General features: G+C 38.4%; 1 long non-coding RNA gene across 3 annotated transcripts; it reads left to right on the top strand.

The window, feature by feature from the left end:
* The first annotated feature begins 259 nt into the window (after positions 1-259).
* LOC104876206 lies at positions 260-17,665 on the top strand. Of its 3 annotated transcripts, none has more exons than XR_784272.2 (5): positions 260-453; positions 4,038-4,138; positions 5,153-5,211; positions 17,449-17,532; positions 17,624-17,665. It is a non-coding gene; the product is annotated as an uncharacterized LOC104876206 (long non-coding RNA). The 3 variants fall into 3 exon arrangements; XR_784273.2 differs by having other exon boundaries at positions 5,136-5,211; XR_784271.2 differs by lacking the exons at positions 17,449-17,532; positions 17,624-17,665 and adding an exon at positions 14,358-14,514.
* Positions 17,666-19,389: the final 1,724 nt, after the last annotated feature.

The raw sequence follows: 19,389 nt of genomic DNA, 5'->3' as shown, positions 1-19,389 counted from the left end.
TGTCTGTCTGTCTTCCCTCTTTCCTCCCTCCTTCACTTCTTTCTTTTTCCCTTTCTACCTTCCTCCTTTCCTTCTTGCTTCTCTCACTGTCCTCTTCCCTTCCTTCCTTCTTTTCTTCTATCCTCTTTCCTTTCTTTTCTTTTCCTTTTCCTTTTCCTCCCTTCCTCCCTTGGGCTTCCCTAAGAAACTGCCTAATTTTTAAAAGTTAACAGCTAACTCTTTTCATGTTACTTTTTAAACACAATGTGGGTGAGCAGAACCTGCCTGGCGGCCTGAGGTGCCCCACAGGCTGCCTGTCTGTGGCGTCTTCTGCAAAGAAGCTCAAGGTCAGGAGGGGGCAAGGCTGAAGGACCAACTGCCAAGACAGAGAACAAAGAGAGGGAGAAAACAAGGGGAGCTCTGTACCGCTTCTAGCCCACAGGCTGTTGATCAGCCATCAGAAAGTGGACCAAGGTGGGTGAGATATCCAGAGGCTGCTGGACAGAGAATAAGCAGTGGCCTATCCTCATAGCTGTGAACTTGGTGGACTATGATCTCGGGGAGAGAAAGTGCTGTCAAATCAGAAAGGCGTTTCAGAGCAGAAGTCCCTTGGCGGGCATGGGTTCTGTTCTCTGTTAAAGCATCTGATCACTGGCGGTTTTATTCCCTCTTCAGTTCGCTTTTGACTCTTGAACATAAGGGATTGCATGCAAACTGGCAGGGAATGATCTCCTGCCCGACTTCAGATGATTATGTGCGTTAATAATGATGAGCGTGTCAGTGTAATATTTGCATGAAAAACTATAGACATCTGGTGGCATGTGCTTGTGTGTGTGGTGTTTGTTGGGAAACAGAATCAAAAGCTAAATGCGGGTGAAATGTGAAATCTAACCATTTCGATGAAGACTAAAAATAAAGTGGGCAGCTTTATGGTTTCTGCGTGCCTGCAGTTTTGAACCTTTCACACCTGAGACTGGAGACTCAGGTTACCGTGGAAACACTGGGCTATGCATATACGGCGAATTGAGTACACGATTTGTGGGGCTGGCCCTTGGGGGTCCTATTACAGAATTTCGTATGTTTAGAAATATTTTGTAACTGGGCCCCTGGCATCACTTTTTAGTAATAAAATGTACAACTGCCTTCATCCTCATCAACCACAAATTTGTTTCTTATGGAAATGAATCAGCATGCGTTCAGGTGAAAGCATGTGTGTGAGTGCCCGTATAATTTTAACTCCCTCCAAGTGTGATGCTACAGTTGATATTTTTCTAGGTAATTCTTCCTTTTTTCTAAGCTGCAGAACCACTCAGAAATCTCTAAATTTTGTACAGAGCCCCAGGTTAGAAGGAGAGACCCAGGGAAGGATGCAGGAAGCTGGGGATCTGCAGGTGTTTTCTTTGAAAGTGCAGATTTTTAGGTAATGGCTGATGTTCACCATCACTAGCATTGCAAAATCCAGGAGACCTGGTTGGGCAAACCTTCATTCCATTGTAAATGTTGTGCTGCTTCAGTGTGGTTAGAGTAATATTCATATAAAAGAAATAAAAGTGAAAAGAAGGCTGTGATTTTTGTTTTCATTACCTGCTCTGAGTGGCCAGGAGAAAATGATATTTACCTCCTTGGTTCTTTTCCAAAGTGTTCATCTAACTGTCTTCGGTAGCAGAAGAAATGTTCCTCTCTGTGAATGGTTTTCAGCCCATTTCAGGAAGGCCTGCAGTTTAATATTCCCTGGTGGCCTCTGTGGCGTTATCAGAAGGCTGTGCCTCCCGGAAACTGCAGATAGCCTGGCACTGTTTCCAGATGCTATGGCCACCTGAGCTGGTTGGGGGTTCGAGCTCTTCTTGCAAAGTGCAACTGATTCATGGTAGAGCAGGGAGAGCTGGGTCCTGGGGTTCATCCGACCTAGAGCGCAATGCTTCTGCCGTTCACTTACCATGACCCTGGACATTTTTGTAATTGTCCTGTGCTTTCTCCTCATCTGAAAAGCTGGAGCACTAATACTTACATCATGGAACAGATGAAAGGGTGAGGAGCTATGTAGCCAATAAAAAAATTAAAATGGATAAGAATAATGATTAACACTTAAGTGGAGCACATTCTGCACAAGACACACTATGCTGAACACTTAATGTTTCAGCCTCACCATAATCCTTTCAGGTGAGTAATGTGATTTCTGCCATTTTTATAGCTGGAAGAAAAATAAAGGCTTAGGGCAGTAAATACTCAGCCTAAGGTTTATAAAACCTTTTGAGTTAAGGCTCAAACATAGAGCTGGCTACATTAAGGACATTTTTTATTCTACTAAATGAAGGCAAAGCAATGTTTTTATTAATAACAGAGGTGAGGGTGATAATTAGAAAATTAGCCCTGCAATTTTTAAGAGGCTAGAGGAAGGGACTGGAGAATTAAAGCTCTTCGGAGATTAAGACTGGTGGAATGTTTACCAGGCAAAAGATTCCATTTGTAATCCTAAAGTGAAGCAAAAAGATTATTAGCTTGGCAATTTCATATTGGAATCTGGAACCTATCAGATCAAATGATGAGGGCGCTGGTGTAGACATTTCTTACTGCAATATTTGTGTGGAGGGTCTGAGGATGTTTTCTCTGGGATTCAGGAATTGTCACTGTCTCCTCTCCCTGGCGTTGGGGTCAAGGTCAAAGAGAGACATCCTGATCAGAGCTGTATACTCCAGAGTGAGATTGGGACTATTAGATCTAATGCCATACTTGCTCATCTCATGTGCTCAAAAGAAACCACATTTAAATTTGAGATAACATGTAAGAAAAATAAGCCAAAATAGCAAGGGTCTGGTTCCCCATAGACAGCTTTGCTGAGCTGCATAGTCAAAAGTACTAGGGAATTTGGGATGAAGAAAGTCCCTCACTGCCCACCACCTCCAGGATTTTCTGTGATGGTGCACATGTTTTAGATCTCAGTGACTCGCTATAGTTACTGAACCCCTGCCATGTGGTCAGTGTAAGTGTGATGAAACTGAACGCTTGATTTCTTTTAATTAACTAAATTTTAAAATTCACTAAACGTAGTGGAGGAATAGACCCAAAAACTGAGCTGGGGGTGTGTAAACCAGACCATGATGAAGGCTGTAATCTCAAGGTCTGGAGGAGGTACACGACGTGACCCTTCCCCTCTTCAAGACTTGGGAAAGTTCAGTTGTTTATCTAAGCTTAGGGCAGCCATCTATAAAATGGGGGCAATTTTAGCAAAATCATTTTGAGTTTGTTGTGAGAAGGGAATATTTTACACGAGGCTCTTAAGGTTTAAAACAGAGTTAACAGAGTACTAGCAGTTATTAATAGCATTATGACTATTATTAGCATTTTGTAATCAAATAATGCACAGGTTGTTGCAAAGAGGAGAGAGAGAGAGAGAGAGAGAGAGAGAGAGAATATAAACAACTCTATGGTGATGAGGAAGGCAGATGTGGGAGGAATGCCAGAACAAAATTCACACAAGGGGTGATATTTGTGCTTCACTGGTCACAGATGATGGCTGTATAGTTGCTCAACAAGGTGACAGAGAGTGAATCCAGTTGAAGGTGTTTTGGGATGTCTACTGTGTTTTGAAGGACTCTGGCTTGTTTGGGGAACTGGGCACCCCAAATATTGAATGCATAGAGTTAGATATGAGCAAGGTCCTAAGGTCTAACAACCACAGTGGATATTCTGTAGATTATAGTGATCTATTGGATGGATTTATGGAGGGAGGCGAGACCAGATTTTCATATCAAGAATAAATCTGGCTGCTCTGGGCGAATGAGTGAAGGGGGAAGGAGGCCAAAGAGTGAGATATCAGTAAGAAGGAGGTGTGAGGTGATAAGCCTCTGAATTAAGTCAGTGGTCTTGGTGATGGGGAAGAGGTGCATCTGAGATGCAAGCTAGAGGAAAACATGGCAGGACTTGGGAGGAAAGTGAAATTGAAATATTCATAATCAAGAACCAGATTAAAGTAAATAACAGTAATGGTGATCACATTGGTTAGTTTGTTCACGGTGCTTTTTATCTTGCAAACCATTTATCTCCTTCTATCCTTCCAGTAGCCAAATGGATACCCTGAAAATTAAAAGAAAGGATGTGTCAGAAGCGTCCAGGCTTCAGTGAGATGCTCAGCACACAGCAAGTGATTATCATGGTCGAGGTTAGTGTTAATCCTTGTTGCTGTCACTAATGCTGTTGAAAGCTTACATTTTATTCACTTAAAAGAGACAAGTCCAGACCAGAGAGGACCCTTGAGAGACTAGAGAATGGAATGTTACATAAAACAAAGAATTCAGAGGGCCCTTCGCCTCCAGGCAGAGATACTTTGAGGACCTTGGGGCATGTAGTTCTTCATGGGCTTTCCTTGTCCTGCATGTAAAAATATGAATATTTTAGCTGATACTCTGCCTGGCCCCTTGTGTGCCCCCCGCAAGCTTTTGGATTGTGTCTTTATTTGGAATTATTCTTAATGAACTTAGCATAATGAAAAGAATTCTGGTTAGGAGTTAGCCAGTAACAACAGATTTGCATACGATTTCTATTAAGTGGATTTTTTTTTCCACTTGCTTATTTGATGGAGGGAACAGCTAAGGAGAAATAGCAAGACATTTCAGTATTTTTTTTTTCTCATTGGTCCAAATCAGGATAGTATTATTCAAATTGGAGCATTTGTTTCATGTTGGTAACATCCTACTTTTATTGGAAAAAAAGTGGGGGAGGTGGGGAGACACACAGAGACAGAGACATCCAATGATCACAATTTATTTTTGTTCTGCTTTATGGTATTTCTATGGCTTATACGGCCCTAAGATTTTGGCTAGTAAATCTGAGAGAGGAGCCCAAATGAAACTAATCCTGTTTAAAACAGCCTTCAAGGCAGTTTGCTTTAAAAACTAGTTAGCTGGAGATGGTGAAACAGGAGGCTTCATACACACTTCCAGCCTCAGAGCTAAAGCGCGCTCCTGAGAATCAGTCCTTGAGCACTTACTCCTGGTGGCCTTCTCTCTCAGATGGGCAGGGCTGGCAAATCTTTTCTTTGATGTTGTTCTCAGTTGTGAACCAGAATAAATCTAACAGTCAAGCTAGCCCTGGCAACCGTGCCACAGTAGGCAAATGAGGCCAAAGCGAGTAATTGTTTTTTTCAATTTGGATTTCAGAAAGCTTTATATTTCAGGATAAAGAGGCATCAAAAGAGTTGCAACTCTATCTCAGAATCACTGCCGCCCTTTGGAGGTAGGTTGCTCCCCTTTCCCACCATGGCAGCACTTGGGGCTTTTTCTGAAGAGTCACTGACTAGGCAACATGGGAAAGTGAACCGTTCCATGAAAGTTAAAGCCCAAGTACTTAAAAACATTTCTTTAAATATTCAAGCTCTTTCTTCTCATTTTGGGTTTTAATGATAGGAACATTTTAAATAATTATTTCACTTTCCACCCTGTCTTCTTTTTTAGTTTTACCTTATATTTTTACTAGTACAAGTTTGCAGACGTGATTACTTTCATTGCAGGGAGTCGGTCCATGTGCAAACACATCTTATTTCTTTTTACTTTCTCTTTTCTGACCTTTCCCCTGCTCCATCTCTAGATACCCTTATACAAAAGATCTATCTCTCTGTTTCTGATTATCTAGCCTTTATCTTCCTCTTTAAATTATTTTTGCTTTGTGTTTTTCACATAATTGAAACCATGCAATATTTAAGTTTGTGGTCTCATTTATTTCACTTAACATTATTATGGTCTCAAAGTGCATCCATTTTCCTACAAATGACTTACAAGTATCCTTCTTTATAGCACAGCAGCACTCCCTTGTGCATAAATATATTTTCTTCTATACATTCATCTGTTGATGGATATATAGGCTACTTCTAAGATTTAACTATTATGAATTGTGCTGCTGTAAATATGACTGTGCATGTATCATTGTAAATACAATGTCTTCAGCTCTTTTGAAAAGGTACTCAGAAATTTAGCTGAGAGTTGAATGGGATTTCTATTTTTGTTTTTTGGAGGAATCTTCATACTGATATCCATAATGGATTTACTAGTTTGCTTTTCTACCAACAATGTAAAAATGTTTCTTTTCTCCCCCATAGACTCACCAGCATTTATTAGTATCTGATTTCTTGATAATAGCTATTCTTCCCATGGTAAGATAAAAATCTCAGTGTTTTAATTTGCATTTCTCTAATGGGTAGAGATGTTGGACATTTTTTCATATATCTCTTGGCCATTCACACTTCTGTTAAGAAGTCCCCTCTTCTCTCTTAAGTAAAGTTCATTCAACACAACATAGCCTTTCTCTAGTGAGTCAAGGTAAGTGTCAAACACATTCTTTGTTGACCTGATATATATTTGCTCAAGAGGGAAGTATGTTCATTCTTGGAATAGACATCACTGCACAAGCTCAGCTTTTTGAACAACTGTGGTGGCGTTTCTTGGTATCTTTTTAAAGATTTACTCTCCTTGAGGGCAACATCCAGACACCAGGGTCCGTCCAGGCTGACCTGGAAAACAGCTGCATAGGCACAGCCAGAGGCCCGCGCAGATACCATCAGTAAGTGCTCTCACAGACCCAGCCAGAAGTCCACTCATACACCAGCAACTCAGGTGCACAACCCCCAGCCAAAAGCCCTTCCAGCCAACAGCTACACAGTTGGGCAGGCCCCAGCCAGAGGCACATCCAGATACCACCCTAAGTATGCATAGGCCCAGCCAGAGCCTGCCTGGACAACAACGCAGAGCAGGGATCCACAAAGTCACCATTCTGAACTCAGGAATTGGCATGGTGGTGAGCAGCAGAGAGAAGGCTTCTCTGAGGCTGGCTGAGAATTGAAGTCCACTGGGTGAACAAAGAATCACCTCAACAAAGACACAGTGGGCTGCAAGTGTTGAAATGAGAAGACACATAAAGAAGACTTAAAACCAGACTTCCAGATAGCCTAAGGCAACCCCAAGGGGGAACAAGATGGAACAATCTGATACTCAACCATCTGGACTCCCTGAACTAGCAAAGAAAGAGGACCTGGAAAAAATGAAATCAGAAATTACTTCTCAGATAAAAACAGAGACTGTGTCCATAGTGAAAGACATGATTAATAATTCTAGAGCAGACACAGATAAAAAATAGAGGAGCAAAGGAGCATGATGGAATCCCAGCATAGGAAGCAAATGGAATCCATAAGACAGGTGCAAATAAATATCAAATCCATTGCCAGTCTGTGCACCAGAATTAGCCAGTGTGAGGACAGAATATCAGATATGGAAAACAGGATTGCAATTAGTGACCAGGAAAAGAAAAATTTCTTAAAAATAGTAAGGGATCAAGAGAAATCAATTCAGCAGCTGCTAAGAAAATGCAAAGAATAACATAAGACTGATTGGAGTCGATGAAGAAATAGGAGAATGTAAATGACACAAAAAATTGTTCATAGGGCTGAGATGTAGCTCAGTGGCACCACGCCTGTCACAAGGTCCCAAGTTCAATCCCCAGTGCCAAACAAATAAGCAAACAAAACAACAAAACTGTTTACAGAAGTAATGGCAGAAAACTTCCCAAGCAGGGGAAAAGAATTTGACATACAGATGAGTGAGGCATATAGGACTCAAAAAAAATCTATACCTAGGCATATAATAGTTAAGATTTCAGAAATCCAATAGAAGAACAAAATACTACAGGCAGTTGGAGAAAAGAAACAAATCATATACAAAGTCCATCAGAATCAGAGCAGATTTCTCAACACAAACCCTCAAGCCGAGGAGCCCACAGTGAAGTATTTCAATCCCTAAAAGAAAACAACCTCCAACCCAGACTGATGTACTCTGCAAAACTATCTTTTAAAGTGGATGGAGAAATAAGATATTTTCATCATGACAAAAACACCTGAGGAACTTCATGAATACCAAACCAGCACTCCAAAATATTTTAAACAATATCCTAGAAAAAGACAATGAGGATCACAATCCCAGGAAGCCCAGCAGAATGAATCCACTAGGCAAAACAAGAAATTAAATTCAAGGGGGGAGAATCCAACAAAAAGAAAGGTCGTGACAAGGATAAATATATATCAGTTATAGCCATCAATACTAATGGTCTCAATTCACCAATCAAAGCAAATAGACTAACAGAATGGGTCAAGAAGCAAGATCCAACAATATGCCGCATACAAGAAACACACTTAATACAAAAAGAAACTCATAGATGGAAAGTTAAGGGGTAGAAAACAATATACCATGTGACAGGAATCCCCAAAAATGCAAGAGTAGCTATCCTATTTTCAGATCAAATACATATCAAACCAACACTAATTAAAAGAGACAAAAATGGACACTACATTTTGGTAAAGAAAAGAATCCAAAAGGAAGAGAAGACAACCATAAATACACAGGAACCAAATATTAGTGCACCCAACTCTATGAAACAAATAATAATGGGTGTGAAAAATCAAGTAAGTACTAATACAATAGTAATGGAGAACCTCAATATCCCACTATAACAAAAAGATAGATGAATTAGACAAAAAATAAACAACAAAAAACTAGAACTCAATTAAACTTTTGAACAAATGGACTTACCCAATATTTATAGTGTTCCACACCACAAAATCAGTATACACATTCTTCTCAGCTGCACATGGTTTGTTCCCCAAAACAGATCATGTACTTGCTCATAGAACATGTTTAAGTAAGAGCAAAGGAAGTTATCCCCTGTATATTATAAGACCATAGTGCGATGAAATTGGAGATCAATAGCAAATGAAACCACAATAATTCCATAAACACATGGAGATTAAACAACTTTTTTCTGATTAACTAATAGGTTACAGAGGAAACTAAAGAAGAAATCAGTTTCTTCAATTAAAAGACAATGCCAATAAAACAATTGGAATCTATGGGACACATTGAAAGCAATCATATGAGAGAAATTCATAGCAGTTAATACTCATATTAGTAAAACAGAATGAGCTCAAATAAACAACCTAATGATGAACCTCAAGCTTCCAGAAAAGGAAGATCAGGACAAACCCAAAGCTCATACAAGGGAGGAAATTATAAAAATCAGAGCTGAAATCAATTCAATGGAAACTAAGAAAAATATACCAAAAAAATGAAGCAAAGAGTTGGTTCTTCAAAAGTATAAACACAATTGATAAATCCTTAGCCAACCTTATCAAAAAAAAAAAAATGAGGATCACAATCCCAGGAAGCCCAGCAGAATGAATCCACTAGGCAAAACAAGAAATTAAATTCAAGGGGGGAGAATCCAACAAAAAGAAAGGTCGTGACAAGGATAAATATATATCAGTTATAGCCATCAATACTAATGGTCTCAATTCACCAATCAAAGCAAATAGACTAACAGAATGGGTCAAGAAGCAAGATCCAACAATATGCCGCATACAAGAAACACACTTAATACAAAAAGAAACTCATAGATGGAAAGTTAAGGGGTAGAAAACAATATACCATGTGACAGGAATCCCCAAAAATGCAAGAGTAGCTATCCTATTTTCAGATCAAATACATATCAAACCAACACTAATTAAAAGAGACAAAAATGGACACTACATTTTGGTAAAGAAAAGAATCCAAAAGGAAGAGAAGACAACCATAAATACACAGGAACCAAATATTAGTGCACCCAACTCTATGAAACAAATAATAATGGGTGTGAAAAATCAAGTAAGTACTAATACAATAGTAATGGAGAACCTCAATATCCCACTATAACAAAAAGATAGATGAATTAGACAAAAAATAAACAACAAAAAACTAGAACTCAATTAAACTTTTGAACAAATGGACTTACCCAATATTTATAGTGTTCCACACCACAAAATCAGTATACACATTCTTCTCAGCTGCACATGGTTTGTTCCCCAAAACAGATCATGTACTTGCTCATAGAACATGTTTAAGTAAGAGCAAAGGAAGTTATCCCCTGTATATTATAAGACCATAGTGCGATGAAATTGGAGATCAATAGCAAATGAAACCACAATAATTCCATAAACACATGGAGATTAAACAACTTTTTTCTGATTAACTAATAGGTTACAGAGGAAACTAAAGAAGAAATCAGTTTCTTCAATTAAAAGACAATGCCAATAAAACAATTGGAATCTATGGGACACATTGAAAGCAATCATATGAGAGAAATTCATAGCAGTTAATACTCATATTAGTAAAACAGAATGAGCTCAAATAAACAACCTAATGATGAACCTCAAGCTTCCAGAAAAGGAAGATCAGGACAAACCCAAAGCTCATACAAGGGAGGAAATTATAAAAATCAGAGCTGAAATCAATTCAATGGAAACTAAGAAAAATATACCAAAAAAATGAAGCAAAGAGTTGGTTCTTCAAAAGTATAAACACAATTGATAAATCCTTAGCCAACCTTATCAAAAAAAAAAAAGGAAAGCAAAGACCCAAATCCATGCAATTAGGAGTGAAATGGGTAAAATTACAGCAGAAACCCAGAGGATCATCAGTACCTTCTTTGAAAACCTATTTGACAATGAGGTGGAAAACACAGAAGAAATGGACATATTTCTAGGTACATATGAATTACCAAAGTTGAACAAGCCAATATCAATCAATGAAATTGAAAACATAATTAAAAACTTACCTACTAAAATAAATAAATAAACCTACCAACTGAGAAAAGCCTGGTGCCTGATGGCTTCACTGCTGAATTCTATGAGTAATTTAGAGAAGAACTATTGTTGCTATTGTTGAAACTCTTCAGTGAAATTGAGAGGGAAGAAATACTCCCAAATTCATTCCTGGAAGCAAGCATTACCATGATCCCCAAAGCAGAGAAAAACCAAACCAAAAAAGAGAACTATAGTCCAATGTCATTAATGAATATGGATGCAAAAATCTTTAATAAGATACTGGCAAAAATAATTCAAAAGATCATCAAGAGTATCATACACCCTGACCAAGTGGGATTCATCCCAGGGATGCAGGAATGATTCAACACATGCAAATCTATAAATGTAATACACTATATTAACAGAATTAAAGAAAAACACAATATGACCATCTCATGGACGCAGAAAAAGCATTCAACAAAATCTATCATCCAGTTACAATTAAAACCCTATAGAAAATTGAGGTACACAGTCTCAATCTTAACCTGATAAAAGCCATCTATGAAAATCCAACAGCCAATATCATACTAATTGTCAAAAGCTGAAATCCTTGCTGCTAAAATCAGGAAGAAGACAAGGATGTCCACTAGCACCATTACTACTCAATATAGTTTGTGAAACATTAGCCATAGCAATTAGAAAAGAGAAAGAAATAAAAGGAATAAAGATAGGAAACAAAGAAGTTAAATTGTCATTATTTGCAGATGACATAATACTCTATAAAGAAGACACCAAGAACTCCACCAAAAGTCTTCTAGACTTAACAACCAAATTCAGTAGAGTAGCTGGATACAGGATCAACACACAAATATCAATAACCTTCCTATGCACAAACAAGAGACTCTCTTAGACAGAAAAAACAGAAACAACTGCTTTCACAATAGCATCCAAAAAATGAAATACCTAGGAATCAACCTAACAAAGGAAATCAAAGACCTTACTCTGTAAACTACAGCACACTGAAAAAAGAGATCAAAGAGGATATCAGAAAATGGAAAAATATCCCTTCTTCCTGGGTAGGAAGAACCAATATAGTGAAAATGGAAATACTTCCATAACTGCTATATAGATTCAATGAAATCCCAACTAGAATTCCAACAGCCTACTTCACAGAACTTGAGAAAACAATCCACAAATGCATTTGGAACCAGAAGAGACCCAGAAGAGCAAAAGAAATTCTAGGTAACAAAGACAAGGTAGGAGGTATCACATCCCCTACTTGAAACTATACTACAAAGCTACTGTGACAAAACAGCATGGTACTGGCAAAGAAGCAGACCCGTGGATCAGTGGAACAGATTAGAAGATGAAGAAACAAGCCCAGGCACACTCAGCCACTTCATCTTTGACAAAAGATCCAAACACCCTCACTGGAGGAAAGATAACCTCTTTAACAAATGGTGTTGGAAAAATTGAGTTTCATCTTGCCAAAGATTAAAACTAGACCTATATCTTTCACCATGCACTAAACTAAAACTGAAATGGATTAAAGCATAAACACTAAACCAGTTGAAACAGAGATTAGGTAGAACTCTTGAAGACATTGGTACAGGAAAAGATTTCATGAACAAAAAGTCATACAAGAACTAGCACAAAGAAACAACAAGTAGGATCTCTTCTTATTAAAAAGCTCTGCACAGCAAGAGAAACCACCAACAGTGTGAAGAGACAACCTAAGATGTGGAGAAAAAAATTTTACCACCTGTTCCTCACACGAAGGTCTGCTATCTAGAATATGTAAAGAACTTTAAAAAATCGGACCTCCTAAATTTAAAAACTCAATCCAAAAATGGACATCTGAAATGAACAGACATTTATCAAAGATATATAAATAGCAAATAAACATATGAAAACATGCTCAACATCACCGGTCTTTCAAAAGATACAAATGAAAACCATGCTGAGATTCCACCTCACCCCAGAAAGAATGGCTGCTATCAAGAAATCAACCAATAACAAATGCTTGTGGGGCTGTGGGGACAAAGGAACCCTTTTGCACTGTGGGTGGGAGTGCAGACTGGGGAAACCACTGCGGAAATCAGTACAGAGAATCATGCCACAGCAATATATGCACACCCATATTTATAGTGGCAGTTTGTAATAGCTAAAATTTGGAAACAGCCCAATTGTCCATAAATGTATACAGGGTAAAGAAAATGTGTGTGTGTGTGTGTGTGTGTGTGTGTGTGCGAGTGTGTGTGTGTGTGTGTTTAATAATATGGAGGTTACTACCCAGCCATAAAGAATGAGAAGCTAGAGACATTTATAGCTAAATGGATGCACATTAAGCTTTACTTTTAAGTGAACTAAGTAGGATACACATATGTAAATACTGAAGAGTTTCTCTGGTGTGAGAAACTGAAAGTATAAACCAGGATCAAGATGTATAACAGATAATGTGAAATGGGAAGAAAAGGTTCAAGGGAGAAGGGTAAGTGGGAAGAACAGGGGAAAGGAAAGAAAGAAAAGGAATAAATACGAGAAAAGAAAAAATGGAAACAAAGTCTTTGTAAATAGGAAGGGGAGGAGAGACTGATGAGAGGCCAGGGGAATGGGGAAAAACAGGAACCAAGATATATTACATAAAGGTACAAATTCCAAATAACGAATGCCAGCATATTGTATACCTAAGCTGCACTAATAGAATTAATGAATTAAAAGAAAAATTTGCTCTCTTTTTTCCCACTGGATGTCTGGCATCTGATTTCCTTTCCCATTATCAACTTGCAGGAAACACCTTTCTTCTTCTGATGTGTGGCCTCTAATCTGTTTCCCAGGGTGAAACTGGATTATGAATTCTTGTTATAATTGTTATGAACGTACAAACACTTGGAGAAAGAATATCAAGCACAAACTTCCCTGGGACAAAGTGTGGGAATCCAGTCTATCTCTTTGGTGAAATATTCTCCAATTACTCAGAAGCTTGGCTATGTTTTTTTAATAGTTTCTATCTATTGAAAGGTGGTTCTCCCAAATTCATGTTGAAATTGTACCTGCAAAGCAACTGTCTTAAGAGGTTCAGCCTTTCAGAAGGTTGAAATTAATATCCTGTGACATCCTGCCAACTTGATTGGCTTGAAAGACATCTAAGAGATCAGTAGATCACACTTCTGGGCGTGTCTGGGAGAGCCAGAGCTGTTACCTTGGGGACTGGCCCTTTTCTTCCTGGCCCTTCTCCTCTGCTTTTATTTCTTGTTGCCATTCCTCCACTATGCCCTTCTCAATGAAGTTTGTACATCACAGCCACCCAAACATGGTTGAACCCCCTGAAACTGGAGCTAAAATAAAGCTTTTCCCTTTAAATAGTATATTTTGTCCCATTAATCAAAAAGTGACTAAAACACACCCTTCTTGCAGGGCATGGAGTAGCAGGGAACACAGCAAAGAGACACCATCTTGAATGCAGAGAGTAGCCCCCACTGGAAGTCAGTGCTGCTGCCTTGATCTTGGACTTGCTGGCCAAATGCAGCATAGAAACTGGACTAGAATTTCATAATCCTGGCTTGGCTAGATTAACATTCTAAGCCATTCCTGGATAGGACAGGAGTTGTCATTGAATAGATGAGCCCAGATCATATGAATGTTGGTTCAGTTTCATCTAAATAAGGAGGAGGGCTTGGGTTCTGAGGGGGAAATGTATGTTCTGTCATGAAACAAAGGGAAGTGAGTACTGATAGATAAAACAACAGGTGTTTAATTCATTCTTCTCTTCCTTTCATTATAGAACAGAACTGCGACATTCTGAAGGATTATCTTCAGTGTTTGCCTGAAACTAACATTAAAAGTTTGAGCAGCACTTTATGAGCTCAAAGAATCCTTCACAGCAGAGTCTACAAAGCCATTCCAACTACTTTTTTATGTTTAGATGAAAGACAGTGAACTCCTTGGCTGATCTTAATGCATACATTAATTCATTTAATTGACTTAAGCGTTGTTCTTACATAAGATGTTACTCGAATTGTTTTAAAAGACATCAATTTGTCATTAAAAGGGAAAATACTGTACAGTAGCTTTAAATATTTTTCTTTCCAATTCCTTTAACGTCTGTTTTCCTAAACACTGAGTGACAAAAGTGAGTAAGGGCTTCCTTACCAAGATAGAAATAATCTAAAACTTAGATGTGTCTAGCGCGATGAAGGCAGTGTAAATTAATTAGCCACACTGAGTCTGAATCAACAGCATCTCCAAATCAATCTTTCTTTTATGCCACTCTCTTTTCTAAAATGTGTTCACACTCAAGAGTAGCCCTTCTAGTTACCACTTCTCTTTTTCAAGCCAAAATCACAGTCAGTAAGAAATTCTATGTTTTTGCAGTTGTAGTTAATAATTCATTAATAAATATTGGAATTTAGACTTTATGCCAGAGGCCAAGCTGAGGGCTAACTGCCAAAGGTGAAAATATGAAAATAAAGAAGAGATTATCCCTATCCTGAGGGGGTTCATATTCTTTTGGCAAAATATTAAAGTATGTATACCCAAGGTTAAATTGTACTATATCAAACAACTACCAGTGTCATAAAGCAGGATAATTTTCAGCACCAAAATATAACTGCAAATAGAGTTGCACAGAGTTGACACTTCATGCTGTGTGACTGAAGAGTCGGAGAAAAATTTCTGAATGGAAAGAGATAAAGTAACAGTAATGTCTTCCACGTCAAGTTCCATGGTAAAACTTGATACATCTTTTTTTTTTTTTACCAGCTTCATGAAGGTATTTATTTTAAGTGTATGATTCAATGACTTTACATGAATATACAGAGTTGTGCAACCACCATCAAAATAAAGTTTTATAACATTTTCATCACCCTGAAAATTACCTTAAGCCCCTTTTTCAATTAATTATTGTCTCTATTCCTCACGCCACAACACTAGGAATTTATTACTTCTGTACAATTTCCTTTATTTGATCAACTTACATATGAATGAAATAGTATAATATGGAGTGTTGACATCCAATTTTTTCACTTACTATGATAATTTTTGAGGTTCACCTATGTAGTTGTATGTATCAGCACCTTTTTTCTATTTTTGAATGACTTTCACTGTACAGACAGATTACGTCTTATTTATCCAGTCATTACCTGATGCACATTCTGATTGTTGCCACTTTCTGGCTGTTACAAGTAATGCTGCTATGAATATTCCCATACATTTAAATCATATTTTTATTTTATTTAATTTTTTTCTCATTGAGTTTATTGGTACTTTTTAAATATACAGTACAGTTACATTTAAATGCCAAAAAAAATCCCATACAAGCTTTTTCACGTGGATATATGTTTTCATTTTTGTTAAGTAGGTATTCAGAATACAATTGCTAGGACATATGGCAAGCTTATGGTCAACTTTTAAAGAAATTGCTTGTCTTCCAAAGTGGCGGTATCACTTTGTACTCCCACCAGCTTTGTCTGAGGCAGAACATTACCTACCTCACTTCATGTAATTATCATGTGAGCTCTACGGGAAAGAGGATTAGATGAAAAAAGACAGGTAGGTTGCCTTGCCCAAGGCTGTGCATGACATAATGGTAGAGGCTGCCTTTTAATGAAAATTTGACTGATTTCAAAGTTTTCTTTCTTTCTCATGCTAGGACTCCAGGATTTTGAAGATTTTCTTCTTCTCCTCCTCCTCCTCCTCCTCCTCCTTCTTCTTTTTATAGGAAGGCTTTCAAATCCAGGTTCAAAACGAAATAAGGATGGATTAATAATGCCTGTCACAGGCACAGGCATCAGGCCTGTGGCACCTGTGCTGCCGACACTGACTACAGACAAGAGCACATCTCCTAATACTCTGCAGTAATATGTGATTAGCCCTTGATTTCTCATCACCTTTGCTGATATTAAACTCAAGATTATTTTAGTATAATTTTCTTCTCAACTCTTCAAGTGCAAGGGATATTCTATCAACTTAGAATTTTCTGCTTAATTGATGTGTTTCTCCTGGGGACTCAGAGCACCTGCTAGAAAGATGCTCTATTTTTCTCAGTATCCCTGTGAAACAACAGAATGTCAGGGGGTGGAAATGAAGCCCAATGCATGTTGCTTTGATTGAAAGAATCCAAGAATAAAAGTGAGCATAAAACTACACTTTTCTTTCCATTTTAAGTATGGTAAAGCAAAGGGATAGAGACTTTGAATAATGGACTACATCTCAAGAGCCAAAGAAAGATGGAGAGAAGCACTGAGTGCCCAAATTTCTCAATCCTTGAGCACCAGCTTACGGCTTGAGAGAAATTGGCCTGTGCTTGTGATTTGCTAAACGATTGATGTGGCCCGTTACATTCTGCTGATGCTGGAGTGTACTGAGGAGAAGGCTTCCAAGATGCAAGGCTCTCTCTCTCTCTCTCTCTCTCTCTCTCTCTCTCTCTCTCTCTCTCTCTCTCCCTCTCTGTCTTAGTTTATAATGAGCAGGCCATGGTTTTCATGGTGTGCGGAGAAGAAATTACTGCACAGAAATTTTTCTAGCAATCCTTAAATAAAAAATTAAGAAGATGAAATATTGTCCTAATCCAGTTTGTCAGTGAGGTGGCCTGTGAGCACCATACAATTTTATGATCAACAAAGAAAGATGAAAAATAATATCATTCATCCAGCAAGATAACAGAGCCCACTTGCCTGCCTCTCTCTCTTTCCTCTCTGTCATGAAAAAGACAAAAAAAAATGCTAATAGTAGTCAGCATTAAATGATGAAACAGATTTATGCTCTGTTTTTCTCTGTATTTCTCAAAATCTTCATAAAGAATGTTAAAGATGGCCAAGTTAAATATTATTTCTCGAGCTTTGATAATCCTTTACGTGGATTCATTTCCATCATAGAAATGGAGAGGCAAGATGCTGGGGAACCAGAAAGCCCTGAAGGAAGACAGGCTCTCCAGTCCTGTGAGGTCCTTGGTCACACAGGTAAGGGTGGAGGAGTGGTCTGGGTAGAGTCTGTGGGAGGACCTGCATGGTGAACTAAAGAGATTCAAAAGTAAGATGTTTGGCTTCCTAGATTCCAGAGTGAGGAGCTATGTCAGCAAGGCAAGCATGCAGGTAGGTATCTACCACTCTTGTATGAACTCATTTCCTCTGGGCTTTTGGTAGATCAGGCAACTTTGTATTTTTTAAATTTTACTTTATTATTTTAGTTTATTTTTTGAGACAGGGTTGTGTTCTATTGTCCAATCGTGGACTCACATGAGTCTCCTTTATCCTCCTTGTATCTAGGACTACAGCTGTGTTCCTGCTCCTGGTTATATTTTTATATTACATCAAAGTTAGAGAAGAGATGCTAGAAAGCACAAAAATATCCTTTATCCAATTATTTACTCTTGGTTCAAGTATTTCCTTTATGAATCATTGACATTTTGTCCTATTTACCTTATCTCTATTTGTCTGTGTATGTGTATACACGTGTATATCTTAGGATCTGCAGCAGATTGGTTCCCAGACCCTTGTGGATTCCAAACTCTAGGCATGTTCAAGTCCGCATAAATTGGTATTTGCAAATGACATATACACATCTGTCTGTATACTTTAAACCTACGTTATTTATAACGTCGAATGCAATGTGAATATAAGTTGATAGTTGTTATACTTTACAGTTTAGGGAAGAGGGAGAATTTTTTGTATTATAAAACATACAAACATTTTATATAAAGTTCTATAGTATAAAACAGAAACATTTTTCTAGCCACCAATGTATCTGTTGCCTCTCTAATCAACATGTCATTTTCTTCCTGAATTGTTTGAAATAATTGGATTATCCTGCCCCTTTCTTGAAATTCTGCAATGCTCATTCACTAAAAATGAGACTGTTCTACTACATAATACAACACAGAGATAAAAGGGAAAAGGAAATTTGAGTTTGGTGTGTGGTATTTAACCCACAGCCTGCATTCCACATGATTATCCAAATCCTGTCTCTTCTGGATATTGTTCTCTCTCTCCAGGATACACTCTGTTCCAGTCTCTAATCTGGAACATTTCCTCAGGTTTTCTTTGCTTTTCGTGACCTTGACAGTTTAGAAGAGTCCTGATTGATTGTTTGTATAAAAACCCTCAGCTCAGTGTATTCTGGTGCTTTCTTCTAACAGAGCTCATGGGGCTCCCTCTCTGTCCCTACCGGAACCATGAGGGTGGTGGTGACTCCTTCTCAGTGCCACACATCAGGCCAGTTTGTTTAGATCTTGGGGAATCTAAATTTGACTATTTAGTCAAGTTGGTCTCTACCAGGTTGTCCCCTCATAAAATTACTATTGTACCCTTTGTAATTTGAAATCATTTGATGGCACATAATATCCTATCCTTCATCAATCTTTCATTCTCCCATTCTGGCATCCTCTGGTGTTATTTCTAAGTCTGTCAGTGTCTCAGTATGTTGTGATTTGGATTAACATTTTCCCAAAGGCTCAGTGTTCGGAGGTGGGGCTTTTGGAGAGTCACAGATAACAGAGCACTAAACTCATCCACACTGAGAAGTCCCGAGCTGAGTGCACTGTTAGAAGGCAGACTGACGGAGGAAGTGGATCGCGGGAAATGCTCCCTGGAAGAGTACGTTCCCCTTCCCCACCTCTTCTGTTCTTCCTGGTTCTTTCCCACTCACCTTGCTTTCTGGCTGTCTTGAGTGAGCTGCTTTCGTCTGCCGTGCCCTGCTGCCACGGTGTGCCTGCCTTCAAGCCAGCCAATCGTGCACTGAAATCTCTGGGCCAAATTAAACCTTTCTTCATTTAAGTTGCTTTTGTGTGGGATTTGTTCACAGTGATAAAAAGTTCACTA

Source organism: Fukomys damarensis, unplaced genomic scaffold (assembly GCF_012274545.1).
Source record: "Fukomys damarensis isolate Sample0158 unplaced genomic scaffold, DMR_v1.0_HiC HiC_scaffold_34, whole genome shotgun sequence".
In the NCBI taxonomy this organism is placed as follows: Eukaryota; Metazoa; Chordata; class Mammalia; order Rodentia; family Bathyergidae; genus Fukomys; species Fukomys damarensis.
This window is presented reverse-complemented; position numbering and strand designations above follow the sequence as displayed.